This window comes from Chelonia mydas, chromosome 21, assembly GCF_015237465.2.
Source record: "Chelonia mydas isolate rCheMyd1 chromosome 21, rCheMyd1.pri.v2, whole genome shotgun sequence".
Taxonomy (NCBI): domain Eukaryota; kingdom Metazoa; phylum Chordata; order Testudines; family Cheloniidae; genus Chelonia; species Chelonia mydas.
Genome location: NC_051261.2, coordinates 13,289,288 through 13,309,173, shown reverse-complemented (window position 1 = coordinate 13,309,173; position 19,886 = coordinate 13,289,288). Strand labels below are relative to the sequence as shown.

General features: G+C 49.8%; 1 protein-coding gene across 3 annotated transcripts in view; it reads left to right on the top strand.

Moving 5' to 3' along the window:
• The first annotated feature begins 749 nt into the window (after window positions 1-749).
• The window catches only part of SLC6A17 (solute carrier family 6 member 17), a 54,494-nt gene continuing 35,357 nt past the window's right edge, over window positions 750-19,886 (top strand). Inside the window, exon 1 of one of the 3 annotated variants that reach the window (XM_043533637.1) lies at window positions 750-1,555. The gene's annotated coding sequence lies outside the window, so the exon portion shown is untranslated. Of the gene's footprint in view, window positions 1,556-11,146; window positions 11,778-19,886 lie in introns of those variants that run through there. The other 2 variants (XM_037885224.2, XM_037885222.2) reach the window with 2 other exon arrangements.

The following is a 19,886-nucleotide window of genomic DNA, read 5'->3' as shown; positions in this document are numbered from 1 at the left end:
TGCAGCTGTGTTTTGTTTCGGCCTGGGGTTTTGTGGTTTGCAGGGTGGACAATACCCATAGAAAGGGAAGGAAAAAGCCCTTCTGGGAATCCTTGTTGTTGTTTTGTGGCCAGGTTAGCCAGTGCCTTGCCAGCCAGAAAAGAGGATGGAGTTGAAGGTGAGGCTCTGGCCCCTGCTCTCCTGGAAATATACAGAGCAGAATCCCAGGGAGATGGAGAAGAAGGTGTGACGTCAAGATGAGGCTTAAAATATCCCCTGGAAAAATCACATGACAGCTGTGAAATATGAGCGGTCTTTTTGAGCCAGGCAGACAGCTTTGGGGAAGGGTGATAAACATCCACCAGCCAAAGCTAGGGGCTTTTTCTCCTCAGTTCTGCTTCTGCATCTTCCCTGCTCCCTTTCCCAAGAAACTGGCAGCACCTAGCTAACCAGCAGCGAGCGGTTTCCCTGTGAATCATAGAATATCAGGGTTGGAAGGGACCTCAGGAGGTCATCTAGTCCAACCCCCTGCTCAAAGCAGGACCAATCCCCAATTAAATCATCCCAGCCAGGGCTTTGTCAAGCCTGACCTTAAAAACTTCTAAGGAAGGAGATTCTACCACCTCCCTAGGTAACACATTCCAGTGTTTCAGGGTGCTTCCTCTCTGAGCTGCACTGATGGGTTAGCCGGCTCCCATCTAACTAGGCTAGCTGGTTAACAAGCCTCCGGCTGTTCCTGGGTGACATCTGTTAAAGTAGCTATGACCAGTGAGCAGCTGCAGGGTCGTGTTTGGCCGGCCTGGCTGGTTAGAAATCCAAACTCAGAGCCAAGTCTCTGCGCACAGTTAGCGGGTTAAGAATCGTGATTGTGGGCCCGAGTTAGCTGTAGCTGTCTGCATGGTTCGCTATTATCGCCAAGGGGATGGAGGGTAGGGTAAGGAAACTGCTCATGGCCCCTACCTACTGTCCTGAAGATCAAGAACTGATACAAACCTCAGTCTGAACTCAAACTGGATTTTTTTTTTTTTTTTTGAGGTTTGGAAAAATTCACATCAATTTCCTTTAAAGATCCATTTTTTTCCACCTGCCTGTCCTGATGCAAAAGGCTGAATTCCCCTGAGATGGCCTGTTGCCAGGACACTTGCCTGAAATCCCCACTGGGGAAAAGACTCGTCTCACAAAGCTTTCAGCCCAGTTTTGAAGCCCCGGGAGGTTCAAAAGAAGGCAATTTGACTGATTTGTCAAACCTGTGTACTTCCAATCCTCTTATACGGATCTGAAACAGGGATGCTGCTTCCAGAAGACAGCGGGAGACCTTTCATGTGTGTGGCCAGCAGCAGCTACTGAGCAGAAGATGGTTTGATTTTTAGCAGTAATAGGGATACATTATTGAGATGTGGCCTGGAGAGGATTGAAGTCCTCACTGGTCATTGCTGGCTCGTGCTTTATGGTCAGATACCCACCTTGGTGATAGTCACCGCTCATCGGGGCCTGAAGATTGGACTTGAAGTCAACAGGGGATTTGCCTGGCAGTGGCCACATGATGGTCCACGATTAACCTGGCTGCCCCAGCTCGGTAATAACCCTGTGGAGCTTTTATACGCCTGGAGTGAAGCCACGCGATGTGGCTGTGGACGTTCGGCGCTATGGACCCTGGCTGTCTCCGCGTGGTGGTGGTGTTGTTGGGTTCCTGTGAACGTTCAAGGTCTAACTCCTTGTCCCAACTGTATCAGGTTCTTACAGGTTCTCCTGTCGCTAGTTATCTCTTAATTCAACAGAGCAGTTGTGTTGCCTTGCTGTAACTTAAGTCCCTTAAAGCCGCACTGCCAAATTCTGCTCTCCGGTAAGCTGATAATGGTGAGGCGTACAGAATAAATACCTTGATAGAGAGGCTAGGCTGGGGAAGCAGTGTAGCCTAGTGGATGGAGCACTGCAGTGGGACTGGGAGACGTGAGTTCCATTCCTAGCTCTGCTACTAGCCTGGTGGCTTAACTTCTTCACTGCTCTGTCCCTCAGTTTCCCCATCTGTGAGCTGTAGCTCACGAAAGCTTATGCTCAAATAAATTTGTTAGTCTCTAAGGTGCCACAAGTCCTCCTTTTCTTTATGGGGATAACTATAACTATCTATTTTGTTAAGTACTTTCAGATCTACTATTGAAAAGTGTTGGTATAAAAGAGCTGATTATTATAGTAAGGGGTGAAATCCTGGCTTCTCTGAAGTCAATGGGAGTTTTGCCATTGACTTCAAGGGAGCTAGGATGTCAACCAGAGACTTCAGGGAAGTAAGTATTGATTGTCACCACTGTAAGTGAAATCAGAATTTGGCTCTCAGCCTCTTCTAAAATAACGTGACCCCATTTTTCCCCAAAGACTCCCTCTCTTTTGAGAAGGGGCCCTGGGAACATTCTGATCAGAGATTTAGCAGATCTGGGTTCTACTCCCAGCTCTGCCATTGGCACACAGAATAATCTTGAGTGAGCCATTTCACCTCCTTGTGCCTCAGTTTCCCCATCTGTAAAAAGAGGTTAATGACACTGGCCCCCTTTGTACAGTGTGTTAAGCTCCATAGATGAAAAGTGCTAATGGGGAATGACTGGCTAGGCAGTAGTGCTGTAGAAGAGGACCTGGAGGTTATAAGAACAGGAGTACATGTGGCCCCTTAGAGACTAACAAATTTATTAGAGCATAAGCTTTCGTGGGCTACAGCCCACTTCATCGGATGCATAGAATGGAACATAGAGTAAGAAGATATATATATACATACAGCGAAGGTGGAAGTTGCCATACAAACTGTAAGAGGCTAATTAATTAAGATGAGCTATTATCAGCAGGAGAAAAAAACTTTTGTAGTGATGATCAAGATGGCCCATTTAGACAGTTGACAAGAAGGTGTGAGGATACTTAACATGGGGAAATGGATTCAATTAGTGTAACGACCCAGCCACTCCCAGTCTCGATTCAAACCCAAGTTAATGGTATCTAGTTTGCACATTAATTCAAGCTCAGCAGTTTCTCCTTGGAGTCTGTTTCACAAATTAATTATGAGTCAACAATGCGATGCTGTTGTTGAAAAGGCAAATGTCATTCTGGGGTGTATTAACCGGGAATGGGAGACACAGGAGGTAGGTGCCCTGCTCTGCTCGGCGCTGGGAAGGCCTCTCCTGGAGAACTGAGTCCAGTTTTGGGCACCTAACTCTAAGAAAGATGTAAACAAATTGGAGAGAGTCTAGGACTGGGCACGTTTAGTCTAGAAAAGAGCAGACTGATAAGTCTTCATATATGGAAAAGGTTCCTATAAAGAAGATGGTGATCAATTCTTCATGTCTACCAAGCGGAGGACAAGGACTGGCAAGGGAGATTTAGGTTAGATATTGGGAAAAGCTACAGACTACATATAAGGGAAGCTAAGCTCTGGAACAGGTTCTGTCTGTCTTCCTTCTCCAAGTCTGTCCCCTATCACATTGAGATAGTGCCCATCAACACACTGCTTCTCCAGCCTCCTTTCTGAGTAGGATCCGTCGTTCTCCCGTCACACGTTCCCAATCAAACCAGCACTTTGTATTTTCCTCCCAAAGATCGGAAACTTGATCTTTTAAAATCATTCATTATTTTCGCCCCCTCTTCCCTGTGACAGCTTGAAATTGCTGTGAATGAATAGCTGGTGGCCATGTGATGCTGTCACCATGGTGATAGATGGCAGCAGAAGATGCAGGGATCAGGATCACATGAGAGCAGCTGTAAACTCGGCGAGTTATTTCTAGGCTGCTGTTTGTGCATTTATGGAAATGCGTCTATATTAGACTATTGTATTCAATCTTTGCTGTGCCTCCACGATACCAGTCTTTAAGGAGAGGCATTACTCACATGGACTCTCTGAATTAATTCAGAGGGTTCTTGGTGACGTACATTGGAAAAGTACAAGGCTCGCTGTAATTTTCTCTGTTTCAGCCTGTCTTTAACCTATTCCAGCCAGACTAATCAAAGCCAAATTCCTTATAGTTGTCCTTTTACAAAAATGAAATGTTCACCGTCTGTGCAAAGCCTTTTGCCCGATTTTTGCACCTTTTGCTTCCCTTACTGGTATCACCGTCTTCATCATCATAGCCTGTTTCTTTGGTCTGGCTGATAGGCCTCTGTCGGGGTTAGAACAGGTTATGGGAAGTAGCGCTCCTGGGTTTAGCCCTGGTTTAGCCCAGCTTCTATCCCCAGCTCTAACTATCACTCAGTGTTTAACTCTGGCTAAATCACATAACCGCTCTGCACCTCAGTTTACCTAGCTGTCACATGGACCCAATCAGCTGCAAAAAAGGGGTGTTAGTTAAATAATATCCGTGCTTTGAAATCCTCCCATGAAGGAGGCTATAGAAATGCAAAGCCAAAACTACTGTATTTATTTGTTTTCCCTAATTATAATAATGGGACCATCACCAAAAAGGCCAGGGTGAATCACCTCCATGACCTGAGCATCCTCCAGACTTTCAACATTAGGGGGCCAAGATTCTGCTGGTGGAACATCTGGCTGGAGTGGTGGCTGGTGTGGGCGTCTCGGCAGTGCAAGCTACTCACCAGTGGGTTTCTCTGGGTGGGGACAGCCTGCCAGGGCAGCACAGAAAGGAGCTGGGGCTGCCGGGGGACAGATCTTTTGATCCCATGTCTCTTTCGGGCAGATGCTGCCAACATTGTTCGTACATTCAAACCTAGTGGAGTGTGTCAGAGGTCCCGGGGGTGGTGTCCCACATGAATGTATCTGAGTCCATCCCCCGCACCTTGGCCCATTGCTGCTTTTTTTTCTGGCATACCAAGAGTCAGGCCCTAAATAGCTGATTAACTGCTTCATTCACCACATCCCTCTCCAATGCCCCTCCGGCTCCCTTGTCTCTCTCACACAAATGGGCCAGATGCTCAGCTGCTGTAAACTGGCATATTGGAGTGATGCCAGTTTATACTAGCTGAAGATCTGGCTTATTATTGTGAAGGGAAAGCATGGATCCTTTATTTTAAGAAAACGTGTCTACATCACACAAGCATCCCCACAACCACCCACTGTCACCCCAATGGGTAGAGATTCTGATTTCAGTGCCACCATCTAACCCCAGTGCAATTCCACTGACTTTAACTGGGAGATCAGAATCAGGCCCCCAAGAGTTTAAGAACAGACATGGACAGGGCCGGTAGGCAGAGAGGTCATTAGAAGTCAGGGGTAGAAACCCCATTGTTCAACAATTCAGGGTTGATGGCCCCACTTCAGCTTCCCAGACACAGTCTGGGTGTCATGTTCCTGCTGCAAAATGGAGGCTTGAATGCACACTGAAGGCTATGCATGTGGACTTCTTTCTTACCCGTCCGAGAGAGAGTGGAGGCGCACGGTAGGGTAATGAGGTAAGGGGGGTGCACAGTAGGGTAACGTGTCATTGCCTGCATTGTGGATGCACAAAGGGTTTAGTCTCCACGGATGGCAACCCAGTATTTCTAGGTGCTGGGCCCCCAAACCTCATCTGTGGGGGTGGGCCTTTTGCCCCTTTGGTGGGCTCCACCCACCACCCCAGGATTTAAATAGGCTGGCATGTTTCACCCCCCCACTGCAGAAAAAAACCACTGACATCACCCTGCAAAAGGATACAAACCGAATAACGTGATGCTTGTCTGTCACCAGGGTGGGGCTGACGGGACTTTGCGCAAGGCTACTGAATTTGAGCTGAGCTCCTGTTCCGGAGTTGGTTTGGATATTGCTGACTCTGACTTTGATTTAATTGCACAGAAATAGAAATTCCTCAATGCATCGTAATGCGTCCCAGTCTGAGCCGTAAAAGCATCCTGGCTTCTCTCCGGTGTGCTGGTTATAACTTCGGTTTCAGATGACAAACCCTGATTGCACGACAGCCTTCCTGGGCAGAAGAGCCAGAGATGTAACGGGGCCAACCCCATCTCGAGCATAATTCCCCTGGCTTCAGGGGAGTTACAGCAGGGACACATTTGACCTGAGCTGTCACTGTCTTGCTTCTAATCGGCACCCAACAGCAGTTGGCTCAGTGGCACGACAGGCTAGTTCAGCTCAGGCAGAGCATTCACTAGCCTGATCCAAAGTCAATGGGACTCTTTCCGCTGCCTTCAGTGTGTTTTGGAGTGGGCCCTAACGGAATTACGGTGCATGGTCAGATGGTGAACTAGATCTGGCTATGATCAGGTTGTCACAGTGCTGGCTGAGTCCCCCAGTGGGGGCTCACCCAGTCTGTTAGAACTTTGGATCCCACATGCATCCAAGCCGGCTGCCGCAGGGCGGCTCGTCTTTACGTCCCTCCTGTGACACAGCCAACTCTTCTCCCCAGGTGGGGAAAATGAAGTTTATGGGACCTCTGGGGCAGATAGGGGAGGAGGCCTTGGGCGGGGTCTCTCTAGGAAGAGAAGGAAGCACAAATCCCACGTGACAATCTGATAAGTAAGTTGGAGAAATGCAGACTTGGCAGAACGACCATTAGGTGGATACATAATTGGTTAAACAACCGCAACCAAAGAGTAACTATGAATGGCCTGATGTCAGATTGGAGGGAGGTCTCCAGTGGGGTTCCACAGGGGTCTGGTCTGGGTCTGGTGTTGTTTAATGCCTTTACTAATGACCTGGATGTAGGGAGAGAAAAGCGCGCTGAAAAGATGCGCAGATGACCCGAAGCTGGGAGCACTGCCAACCCTTTGGAGGACAGAGCTAAGATTCAGAGGGATCTGGATAAACTGGAGAACTGGGCTATAGACAACGAACTGAAATTCAACAAAGACAAATGTGAGGCAGGGTAGAAAAACCAAATGCACAGATACAGACCGGGGGATAACTGGCTTGGCAGCAGCACGGCTGAGAAGGATCTGGGAGCTGTGGTGGATCACAACCTCAACATCAGTCAGCAATGCCATGCTGTTGCAAAAAAGCAAATGCAGTTTTAGGTTGCATTAACAGAGGCATAGAACGCAAGTTGCAGGAGGTGATAGTACGGCTCTGCTCGGCGCTGGTGAGGCCTCGGCGGGAGGACGGTGTCTAATTTTGGTCACCACATGTATAGAAAAGATGTAGAGAAACTGGAAAGGATTCTAAAGTGAGCAACAAATATGATCAGAAGGATGGAATGCAGCCATCTGAGGAAAAGGCTGAAGGAACTCGCTGTTTAGTTTGGAAAAGAGGTGATTAAGGGGGGACATGATAGCGGTTTCAGATACTTGAAAGGCTGCCATGAAAAAGATGGAGAAAAGTTGTTCTCTCTGGCCACAGAGGGCAGGACAAGAGGCGATGGGGTCAAACTACAGCAGAGCCGATTTAGATTAAACCTCAGGAAAAGCTTCCTATCGGTCAGAACAGCAGGACAATGGGACAGACGCCTCGGGAGGTTGTGGAAACTCCTTCACTGGAGGCTTTCGGAAGGAGGCTGGAGCCCTCTGTCTGGGATGGGTTAGACACAAGTCCTGCATCGTGGCAGGGGTTTAGACTAGAGGTCCCTTATTGTCCCTTCTAGCCCTCTGATTCTATGAAGCAAGTTATGGGTGTCATAAATATAAAGGGAAGGGTAACCACCTTTCTGTATACGAGAACTATAAAATCCCTCCTGGCCAGAGGCAAAACCCTTTCACCTGTAAAGGGTTAAGAAGCTAGGATAACCTCGCTGGTACCTGATCAAAATGACCAATGAGGAGACAAGTTACTTTCAAAGCTGGAGGGGGGGGGAACAAAGGGTCTGGCTGGCTGGCTGGCTGGCTGAGGCTTTTGCCAGGAACAGAACAGGAATGGAGTATTAGAACTTGTTAGTAAGCAATCTAGCTAGAAATGCATTAGATTTCCTTTTGTTTAAATGGCTGGTAAATAAGCTGTGCTGAATGCAATGTGTATTCGTGTTTTTGTGTCTTTTTGTAACTTAAGGTTTTGCCTAGAGGGATTCTCTATGTTTTGAATCTGATTACCCTGTAAAGTATTTACCATCCTGATTTTACAGAGGTGATTTTACAGAGGTGATTTACCATCCTGATTTTACAGAATTTAATTAAAATTCTTCTTTTAAGATCCTGATTGCTTTTTCATTGTTCTTAAGATCCAAGGGTTTGGGTCTGTGTTCACCTATGCAAATTGGTGAGGATTTTTATCAAGCCTTCTCCAGGAAAGGGCGTGTAGGGCTTGGGGGGATATTTTGGTGGGAAGACGTCTCCAAGGGGGCTCTTTCCCTGTTCTTTGTTTAACACGCTTGATGGTGGCAGCATAGGGTTCAAGGACAAGGCAAAGTTTGTACCTTGAGGAAGTTTTTAACCTAAGCCGGTAAGAATAATCTTAGGGGGTCTTTCATGCAGGTCCCCACATCTGTACCCTAGAGTTCAGAGTGGGGAAGGAACCTTGACAGGAGTGGATGCTGACTTAAAAGCAATGTGAAGGAGGCTAGGAGGAGCTGAGGTGGAGAGGCTGAACACTCCTGGGAAGGGCTGAAAGACGAGACAGAAGGTGGGCTGACGAGTGTCTATTGCAGACAGACCAGGCCCTCAGAAAGGAGGGGATTGGCCCTGTCTGAAACTGGCTTGAAGTCTGCGTGGTTTTGTGTTTTGTTTTAGGATTTGTATGCCCTGGAAGGGGTGGGATTTTGTTAATGGCTTAGGAGGAGGCCAAGTTGCTGCAGTAGCCAAACCATGCTGTGGAGTTTCTGAGGAGCCCTGCGAAAGAGAAACCGAGGCAGTGATGCTGCAGAGTTGCCCCTGACCAGGAGGGGGTTCTCTGGAGGTGGTCACCCTGTCATACTCTTCATTAACTTCAGTGGCCTTTGGCTCCAGCTGCAAAGGTCCGGTAATACATGCACCACCTCTGATGTCATGTGTAGAGAGAGGCGACCAGGTCGCCAGGATCCAAATTGTTTGCTGCTTTATCGGTCAGAATGCAAAGCAACCGCCTGACTCCCATCTGGAGAATAACCAGGAGCCAGCGCAGGCTCCAGTCTTACCTCTCTCCCTCGGATGCTGCCCAGCTGTTGCGGGGTGAGCAGAGAGCTCCTCTGGGATGCGGGCAGGCGATCAGAGTGGGAGATCTTAGCTGGGCTCTCCCACGCCCTGCCACACACACTGGCCGTGTCCGCTGGGGGTCGTGTCCGCTGTGTGAAGCAGAACTTTATATAACGTATGAGGAGACACGCTGGGTACAATTTTGCTTTCACATCCGACTTACATCAGTGTGACTCCTTGGAGTTCAATGGTATTATTCCTGGTGTAGCCTGGTCTGGGAGTGGTGGCAGACCCAGGAGCCAAGATAATTTTGCCTGGAAAGCAGCAACGGTGGTTGAACCCTCATGCCAGCAGCACACATTGCATCTCATTTGTGTTGGTTTTACTCCATGGACTCCAGTTCCGTGACTCCGGATTTAAGCTGGGACGAGTGAGAGGAGAATCAGGCCCCGGGGGGTTACTCTTGATTTACACCAGGGTTAGTGGAGTTTCTCCCCTGGGTCAGAGAGAGGGAAATGAGGCTCAGGGCCTCTCGTATTTGATGGATTTGAGTGTTCTCCCCAGGTAAGTGCGTCTGGGGGGAAGACTCAATCGTTTTGTGCCTATTGAGCTGAAAATGTGTGTCAATAATGAAATAGAAACGCTCTGCTGCAGAGTTAGAGAGGTGTCTGGAACGAGAAACTTGGATCATTCATACGGCCCATGAACTCAGAAGCTGGTCAGCCTCGCTCTGCTTTCCCCTCTTATCATGACTATAAGCTCAGAGTGACCTGGGTAGAGAAGGACTCTGGACAGTTATATTCCACATACTAGCAACTGGCAGGTTTCCCATGAACCTTTGTTAGAGAAGAACACTGGTTTTGTGATTAGGGCACTGGGCTGGGACTCGAGAGATCTGGGTCAATTTCCAGCTCTGCCACAGACTCTCTGTGACACCTTGGACAAGTCATACAATCTGGTCTTTTCAAAAGTGCAGATTTAAACCAGAGCTGGGTCCATCCTTAGTTCCCATGAGCCTCATTTCCCTGTCTGTAAAAAGGAGATGGTAATACTTCCTTTGGCTGTTTATTTCGATTGTAATCCCTTGCGGCAGGGACTCTGTCTTGCTATGTGTATGTACAGCGCCTAGCACAAGGGGGCCCTGATCTTTATACTCTTATAGAAATAATAATACGTGGATTGGAGCAGCAAAAGTAGCTGAGTGACAAGTTAGTCCAACATGAGCAGCCAGATTCAGGGGTTGCCTGGACTAAAGAGCTGACATCAAATGCTCAGCTGTGACTGTGTGTGTGTGTGTGTGTATAAACAGCTGGAGGCCTCATTATAACCCATCAGTGGTTGGTCAGAAGCTTTCAACAGAACCATTTACCTGGATAACTTTGTGATCTGTATGGACATCTGTAGCTGAGGTAGAGGGCCCTTGCGGCAGTCAGGAGATGTGGTGTCAAATTCTGCCGTGGGACCGGTATAAATGCAGGGTTGGGTCTGGATTCAAAGCCCATTAGCTTTGGATCCATGCCCTAATTCCATCGACTTTCAAGGCAAGGTTTACATTGATATTCCTGAGAATAGATTTTGTCCCCTGAGTTCTATTCCCAGCTTGCGTTCCCTGTTCGTGCCTCAGTTTCCCCATTTGGGTATGCGAATAATAACTTGCCTCCCAGGAGTGCTGTGCAGTTGCTGGGTGGTGTTGGTGGCCTGTGATATACAGCAGGTCAGACCAGATGATCCTGCGCTCCTTCTGGCCTTAAACTCCATGACTCTGAGTTCAGTGAGGTTCCTAAAGCACCTGGTTATTTTCAGGTGAAAGGCCCTGGAGCCCCGCAACATTGTCCTCATGACAAGCTAGTGGCAATCTAGCCTGATGTTTCAGGGCAGAAACTGTTTGTTCCCACAGTGATCAGGAAGGGCTCCATGTGCAAAGCTGCCCCAATGGCTCGCTGCAGGAGGGGAAGGTTCTGCCTTTCTGGGAAGCATCAGGCGTTGACCTCCGCTGAAGGCAGGATACCCGGCTCAGAGCTCTGGCCCCGCAAATTCATGTTCTTGTGCAACAGCCCAGCCAAATCGTTTTGGACTCGGGGGGGGGGGGGTATTTATGAACAAGCCACAGAGCTCCAGCGGGACCCCTCCCTGATCCCAGAAGGGTGGATTTCGCTCCCACGCACTGGTGTCTCCAGCCCCCTTCTCAGCCGATCCTGTCCGCTAGCCCAGCGCTTCTCACTGACGTGCATCTCCAAGTGACTCAAGCCTGCGTCACCCCCTCCCCGCTAAAAGATTGTGTCCCCCCCTTTCCTTGAGAGAGAAAGCAGCGCTCGCCCAGCCTGTGGCTGGCCGTCTCGGGGCAGGAGCAGATCCGGGCGCAGGCAGAGAGGTCGCCGGCTCCCCGGCAAGTGGCTCTGAGACCCAGGGGGATGTGACCGACCTTGCACAGGGCGCTGAGCATCCGCGGAGCGGAGGCGGGGATGTGGCGGCGTCTCCACGCGGGCTGAGCAGAGCGGAGCGGGATCTGCTCGCACTTTCCACCGAGCCGCCGCGGGCCGGAGCCGTCCAGCTTCCTGCAGCGGGGAAGGTAACAGCCTGTACCAGCGGCCGCCCCGGGAGGAGTGAGGCTGGGTCCAAGCCCCGCGCCGAGATCTGGGGAGTTCCTCCGGGCGTCAGAACGCGCCGCGCTGCTGGTCAGTTTCCAAGCTCAGGGGCTGGTCAATTGCACCGGGGCTGGGCCGGTGTGGGCGCCAGGGCGTGGGAGAGCCCAGCTAAGATCTCCCACTCTGATCGCCTGCCCGCATCCCGGAGGGGCTCTCTGCTCACCCCCCCAGCAGCTGGGCAGCATCCGAGGGAGAGAGGTAAGACTCACGTCCTCCTTATACTGCAAGATCAGTAAGTGCCAGGGCTTTTGTCTCTTACAATGACCTGTATCGCCGCAACTTCCCCTCGGTGGGTTTCCTCTCCCCCCTTCCCAGGGAGCATCCCTTCAGACAGGCGATCGCCTGTTTTATTCCACCATTACAACCCGCCTCCACCCCAGTTGCTAGGCTACGGTGCTGAAGTGGGGATCTGACCTCTTTGGGGAGAAGGAAATCAGGGAGGGGCTGGTTTAAGGGGGTGGGGAGGGAGAGAAAGGAAATAAGGGTCAGCTGGAATCTAAAAATATCCACAGAGGACAAGGCTCTGAGCAGTTACCCAGGAAGGAATGGTTGAAAAAGTCAGAAAGAAAGAGTGATGTAAAAGAGTAAATCTTTTTTGCAGTAGCTGGGGCAAGCTGGCTGGTAGCTCTGGTGGGTCTGAGTGGAATCCACAACCCAGCATCAGGAAACAACCCTGCAAATTCCTAAACGCCTCTGCTGAACGACATACAGGCTCCAGGCTTGCCAGTGTGACCTTGACTGTAACATTGAGAAGGCAGGCAGAAAGCACACGCTACCATAATGAATATTTAATTTCCAGCCCCTGAGTTGTGTTTAGTTATTTATATGCATGCTGTGCATTCAAAGCAGGAGTCTTATTGGGGAGGGGGGCCAGAAAATTGGCAGTAATATGTGTGTGTTCGTCGGATTAAAGATGCCAGGAGGTGCAGGGATGGCTCATTTCCCCTCCTGCATTTGTGCTTTTCAGTAAATCACTGGGCACTCCCAAGGACACATGTTCCTCTGGGTCTCACATCCTGGGCCAGATCCTCAGCTGCTGTAAATCAGCGGAGCGCCATTGCCTTGGGTTAAGCTACAATGGCTTGCACCCGCTGAAGAGCGCGGCCCTGCTTAAAAGCTGAAGATCTGATGCTCGCTTCCACACCCCGGCTAACCCACCTGGGTCCGGGAATTGACAGTTGGGAGTGGCTAAGGCAGGTGAGGTGGTATCATGTATTGGACCAGCTTCTGTTGGTGAGAGAGATGAGCATTTGAGTTTACACAGACATGGTGAAAGTAGAAATTCAAGAAGTAACGGGTGTAATCTGCAGCAAGGGAGATTTAGGTTAGATTTTAGGAAAACCTTTCTAACTATAAAGGCAGTTGAAGGCTTCCAAGGGAGGTTGTGGAATCCCCTTTATTGGAGGTTTTTAAGAGCAGGGTGGATGTCAGGGATGATCTAGGTTTATTTGATCCTTCCTTGGCCCAGGGGGCTGGACTTAATATCCTCTCAAAGTTCCTTCCAGTCCTACGTTTCTATGGTTCTGTGATTTAAAAAATCACTTGGCTTAGGTGTGGCTTGGAAAGTATCTCATGGAACATGGTGTGAATAGGTCAGGAATGCTGGACTCTGGTTTAACTGGGTCTATTACAGGAGTGGGTGGATGAGGCTCTGTGGCCTGCGATGTGCAGGAGGTCAGACCGGATGATCATGTTGGTCCCTTCTGGCCTTAAAGTCTCTGAGAACTGTAAGGTCATTGACTGAAAGGAGACCAAACAGCTGGGCCTGGTTCTGATCGACCATGCTCCAGTGTAAATCAGGAGCAGCTTCACTGATGTCAGTAGCCCAAAGGCTGCTTTCACCTTTCCTGGTGTAAATCTGGAACATACCATTAACTCCAGAGTCATTCTAGACTTATACCAGTCTGAGAGGAGAATTTGCTCCACCGGGGTCACATCAATGTAAACCCATTGTAAGGTCAGAGTCTGGCCTATTACAATCAGGTAGACCTGTGTAAATCCAGGGTAATTCTATTGGAGATGCTCTGAAATTACTCCAGTGTGAGTTAGATCCGTCTGGCCATTACTGTTTACACATGAAGAGGTTCATTGTGTTACAATAGGTGAAGATGATCTGAAACGAGGAAGCTGTGATTTGAGATGCATCCGCTGTGTTAGAACTCGGTTCACATGCAGTTTTCCAGGAGGAGTTTGCTGTCAGGGCAGGTTCATTAATCTGAAGTTAGTGCTGTTAACTGGGGAGGGAGCGCTCCTCTGCTCCAGCTGGAAAAATATCATCTTGTGAGTGTAATAAAGCTTGCAGTGTGCAAGGAATCATATGATCATTGGCTCTAACTGGCTTCAAATTCAGTGTCACATTGTTGCAGCTGATGTATGTTTGCATATTACCAGATGAGAGAAGAAAGGAGACCAAATCAGATGATTAAACTTGTCCAGACGCTTCCTGACTAATGAAGTATGAAAATTCCCCTTCTCCGAATGTTGTTATGGGATGTTAAACATTGAGATACTCCTTTATAACTGCCCCTTCTGGGCTCCTGGGGACTTTATTCAATGGACTTTTGGTAAAGAGCTAAGAATATTATTTTACATGGTAGCACCTTGCATCCCAAATCAGGGCATATGCAATGAAATGCAGCCACCTGGCTGGTGGAGCAGGAACTCAAAGCATGTGGGAAGGTTTTGCTGACCAAGCCCCGACTGTTAGCTAAAGTGCCATAGCATCATTAGTAACATCCACACAGAGTACACAGGATTTCATTGTTTAAATCTCCCCAGGTATTTATAGGCCTGTCGTATATGAAGGTCGGATGCCTCAGGGCAAAGTGAATGTAAGCTGCTATCCAATCCGAATGGTAACATTTTATCCCCCCTCTGCCCTGGGGCAAGTGACTGGGCAAGAAAGAATCAGGCTCTGAGTGCCTAATTCTCTTTGGAGACCCCACCCCCCCCACCCTGCCCACCAGGTACACAGCTGATCCACCTCAGAAGGATGGTTTGTTCCTCTCAAGATTTGAGCTCCTAGTTTCAGCCAAGTGGCTGAGGTGCACCTGATGGTAGCTAAGCCATCCCCTGCCACTGCTAAAGCTGGCAAGCCTGCCTGGAGCCCTGACTTTCCTGGTGAGTCAGTGTAAATCAACTAACACACTCACCCCACAATGGGGGACAGAGCGTGCCCGCCATTTGTTTCGATTGAGTCACACTAGAAGTCGGTGTGTCATTTTTGTTGTCCTGTGGTTAAATGTATCTAATTAGCACAGATGGTCTGGGGGTGAGGGGAGAAACCCTAATGAGTCCACCTGGCAGAGTGTTCCAACAGGGCCAGCTAGGAAGGAAGCTCAGATCTGGAGCCTGGCATCCCTGAGAGCAGCAGCCTTTCTCGTTGTCTGGTTGGAGAAGTGAGGTGGCTTGGATTGTACGCATGGTTGCTCTGAGAGAGAGGAGACCAGGGGACGTGCAGTAAAAGCAGTGCCAGGAGATGATTCACTTCCACAATCCGGGCAAAATTCTCCTCTCGGGACCACATGGCGCAGTCTGGATGCAACAATCCCCTGTACCTGTGTGTGCAGAATGCCCCCATCTAGCTCTCATCACTGTAGTATCTGGGCACCTTCGAATCAGCAATGGATTTTGTCCTCGTGACCTCCCCTCTCCCATGAGGAAAGGAAGGATTAGCTGCATTCCATGGCTGGGAAGCTACGGCACCGGGTAGATTAAGTGATTTGCCCAAGGTCACCCGCTGAGTCTGTGGCACAGTTGGGACTTGAACACATGACTCTGCAGTGCTAGTCTCATGACCTAGCACATAGTGTTTGCTTTTCGAGAGGGAGGCAGAGCTTGTGGTTAGCATTCGTGGAACTGAGGTTCAGTTTGCTACGCTGCCATAGACTCTCTGTGTGACCTTGCACAAGTCACTCAGGCCCAGCTCCTCAAAGATATTTAGGCTCCTGACAACATTGATTTAATCTCTTTGCCTCAATTTCCCATCTGTGAAACTGGGGTCAGTCATCCTTTCTCTCCTCTATTTAGAGCGGAAGCTCTTCGGGGCAGGTACTCTCTCTTCTCTTGCGCCTGCCCAGCACCTGGCACAATGTGACGCTGATCTTGGTTGGAGCCTCTAGGAGCTGCTGCAGTACAAACAATAGACAGGGAGAGCTGGGGTGGATAAGGAGGGAGTGGGGCCCATATCCATCACAGATAACCGGGGCCTTACCCAGTGCGGACACTCCCTGGTCCCTTGTGTCCTTGATCTTCCCTTTCCTGTTGCCTTGATAAAGTGACTCTTGGGTTTTCATGGTCACCTTCTGGCCTCTGGATCCAGCCTTTGGAGAGTTGAACCCTGGAGCTGCACAGCATTCATCTGGGAGCCAAATGAACGTGGTTTAGCGATTACAGCAGAGGTCTGTGAGGAGTCAGGCCTCCTGGGGTCTTTTCTCTACCCTGTCCCTGACTCACTGCATGACCCTGAGCAAGTCACCTCACTGCTCTGTGCCTCAGTTTCCCCGATAGAGAATGGGACTGTTAGTATGTGAATGTTTCCTATCCCCTAGCAACATTTGTATGGGGAGCGAAGGAAATGAACGTGGGTATTTCCAATAGCACGTACCCCACCCTTTGAGATCCTCTGAGGAAAGGTGCTCGAGGCACTCAGCGTTGCAATGGGAAATTCTGAAAAATAAAAGCTGTTTCTTAGAGCATCAAATATCCTGGGGCCAGAGATTCCACTCATATAAATTAGCTTATCACCACTGCATTCATTTTATTTATGCCGTCTGAGAAGCCAGACTCTGGTATCACAAGGAGAGGCACCGGACAGCTCCGCACGGTGAAGCGAGAGAGGACAGATGTGGGCAGTAGTTGCTACAAGACATAAGGGGGATATTTTGTCAAAGAGCTGAGGCCTGGCTTCTCTTTTTGTGGGTACGCACGCCACGCAAGCACATGTCCCTGCACCATAAACGGTGGGCGCAAGTCTAAGCATTTGCATCTCTGACCAGCCCATCTTCGTGCACAATCAGTAGAGGGGCGACCACTCATATTTGCACCCAGAGTTCAACTTGGAGGCAAAAATCTAGCTTTTGGGTTTTACATTGCTGCCCATTGCTGTAGCATCTGGGAGCATAAAATGCACATTTTGGCAGGTGCCAAAAAGGAGGCCGACATTCTGGAAATGTAGCCCCTTGGTACCAAGGGAGCAAGGCCAATTAAAACTCCCCCCTGCATCAACGGCTTCCTCTTTAAACCTTGATAAACCCATTCAATCAGCGTTTAGGGCCTGATCCTGCAGCCGTGCAACTCAATGGCAAAGCGCCAAAGGATCAGGCCCTAATGTCCTTATTAAAAATGCCTTTTGCTGCTTTGATCTGTTTCCCTTCAGCCTAGCTTGGGGCTGACATTTTCTGGCAGTGCCTATCATTCTCCGAGCGAGCTGGGAACAAGTTCGCATGCTGGCTTGTGCCCGGCAGGAGTCACAGGCTTAAAGAGGCAGAGTCAAAGCCCAGTGGGCCCCAAACGAAATCTGCCTGGCAAAAAATTGCATGGCTCAGTTCTTCCTGATCTTGAAAAGTGGCTTGCCTCCCTTCCGAATAAGGTCAGTGACTGATCTGAGTTATGGGCACACGCAATGGAGCCGTGCCACTAGGAAGCAGAGTGGAGTGGGACATGAAGCTGAAGTGTGGGGCCTTCCATGCCAATGGGTCTGGCTTTCCACTGATCCCCAGAATCTGTGCAGATCCCCTGCAGCCTGCTCTGCGGAAGGGGGAACCCATGATAAAAACAACGGGGGGGAGATGTCTCACAGCGATTTCCTCCCCCTTTGCTTCCTCCAGCTGGTTTTCATTTAGGAGAAGGTGACTGCGCCCAGAAGTTTTTAATCAGCCTCTTATTCAGGCAAACCCCCATTATAGTCAATGAGAGTTTTGCCTGAGTGTGGACTGAGTGACGAGCTCCAGGGTTGGTTCCCTAACAGGGGCCACACACTCCTGGAACTTTCATGAGTCTAATTCCTCGACTCCTTGTTCAATTCCTATCAAACTCCTACAATCTAAGCTCAGCTCTGATGCTGGCTCCTCTCTGTAACATTGAGCGGGTCTCTGGGCCTCTGTTTCCTCCATCTGCCAAGTGGGAATAATGACTCTGGCTTGCCAAGCTCACAGGGGCGCTGGGAGGGTGAATCCATACGTGTCCATATAGAGCTTTGAAGATGGGGCTGGGCAAGAGAGGAAGGATGGTCCAGTTGTTACAGTGCTAACCTGGGATGCGGAAGACCTGGATTCAAACCCCAGCTCTGTCACTGGCTCCCTGTGTGACCGTGGGTGGGTCCCTTGGTATCTCTGTGCCTCAGTTTCCCCTCTCTGGACAGTGGGGATAATAGCCATGCTGTGTCTCCCTGGGGTGTCGGGAATAGAAACACATTAAGCAGAGGTACTGTGATGCTGGGGGCCCTGTCCATACTGATGATAGGTGCTAAATATAGTTATTCTTCTCCTATTTTGAAATATCTCTTGCCCCGAGAGGCTGTCTGGGAACACACCATGGGCTTATTCAAATGCTAGCGATTGTCAGCGCACAGCTGGTTACAAGACTCCTTTCTACGGGTGCACAGGCATGCTGGATTTCTAGGCCTCGTTAGCTGAACACTTTGCCTGGCAGAGGCAGGATACCCCCCAGGGACAGATGTCCTCTCCCTGGTCATCTCCGAGGCTTCTGGAACCTGGGAGGAAGGAGGCTGCCACTGGGGCAAGGTGGGATGAAGAGAGGAGGAGGCATGGGGTGGGCAGGTGGTTCGAGGGGCAAGGCAGTAGCCTGGGAGTCACGCAACCTCGATGTCATTCCCAGCTCTGCCACAAATTCACCATGTGACCTTCCTCCATGCCTCAGTTTCCCCACATGTAGAATGGGGCCTGTGATACTTTCCTTTGTAAAATGCTTTGGAGATCTGCAGTGGATAAGGGGCTCAGTATTATTAGTAGCATGCTGAAGCAGAAGGGTCTGGAAAGGGTTTGGAGAAAAGTGGCCTACTCCACAGCAATGCCAGAGTTTTCTGGGCCCAAGGTTTTAATTTGTTTCCAATAACTCGCCCATGCGCAGGTCGGAGGGGCTGCTGTAATCCGTGCCGCCTCTCATGTCAGGTGGGCCGCATTATCCCATCAGGCAGTGGCCCATCCCAACATGCGGCTGTTGTCAGAACGCTGAGCCAACATTACATAGATCTCTGGCGACTGCCCTGAGAAACCCAGGGAGGCAACACGCAGCACAGCAACTCCCTCGTCTACTAAACAATTCATAACCGAGCAGGAAGCCTGGCTTAATGGGGCTCGTTAAACTGGTACACGCGGCGTCAGTGTTGTGAGAACAGTTCAAAGCCCTTAGGGCCTTGCCCAGAAGCCTCTAGTCCTTGGGCAGCTACTTTGGGGAGCACGTTCCGTTGAAAACGTTCGCATTTCAGGCGGATGGAAGGCACCAGAGTGGGTCCCATTGGGTATGTCTACACTGCAGTTAAACACCCGCAGCTGGACCGGGCTAAGGGGCTGTTTAATTGCAGTGTAGATGCTCAGGCCGGAGCCTGGGATCTGGAACTCCGTGCTGGGGGAAGGTCCGAGAGCTCAGACTCCAGCCTTAGCCTGGACGTCTACGCCTCAGTTAAACCGCCCCTTAGCCCGAGACCTGTAATCCCGAATCAGCTGACTCTGTGGGTATTTAGTGGCAGGGTAGACATACCCATAGATACTGGGACCCTCTGGCTGTCCATAGACCTAGGACAGTGTAAGCCGCTCCTGCTCGCCGTCAGCACCTAGGTACCCCAGGAGTCCTCAGACACCAGCCAACCCTGCATCCTGTGCCTTTAGGGCCTGATCCAACCCCCGTGAAGTCAGTGGGATTTTTTCAATGGGTTTTGGATCAGGCCCCTATACTGCAATTTCCTGGCTGAAGGTGGGATTTCAGTGTCTTAAAAGACAGGTCCGTTCTGGGCGGTAACTATGAAAATGGCTCATGTTATTTAACTCTATACCAAACGTACTCACAGAGGGTGAAATTCACCCTGTTTGGAGGCCCAGCATAATATCGATGCACCGCTTAAGCTCTATGGTCCAGATCCTCAAAGGTAGTTAGTTGCCTAACTCCTACTGAAAGTTATTATTAGAAATAAGGTCGCTTTTCTAACTGCTAGGCCTTCAGAGTCCCAGCTGGACTCTGACAGTCAAGCTGAATTTCTTTCCAGCTCCTATGTCGTTTGCTAGCAACACAGATTCTGCAATCAGAGAACAGTTAACAATGGTGTTAATGATGCACGAGCCCGAGTAGGCT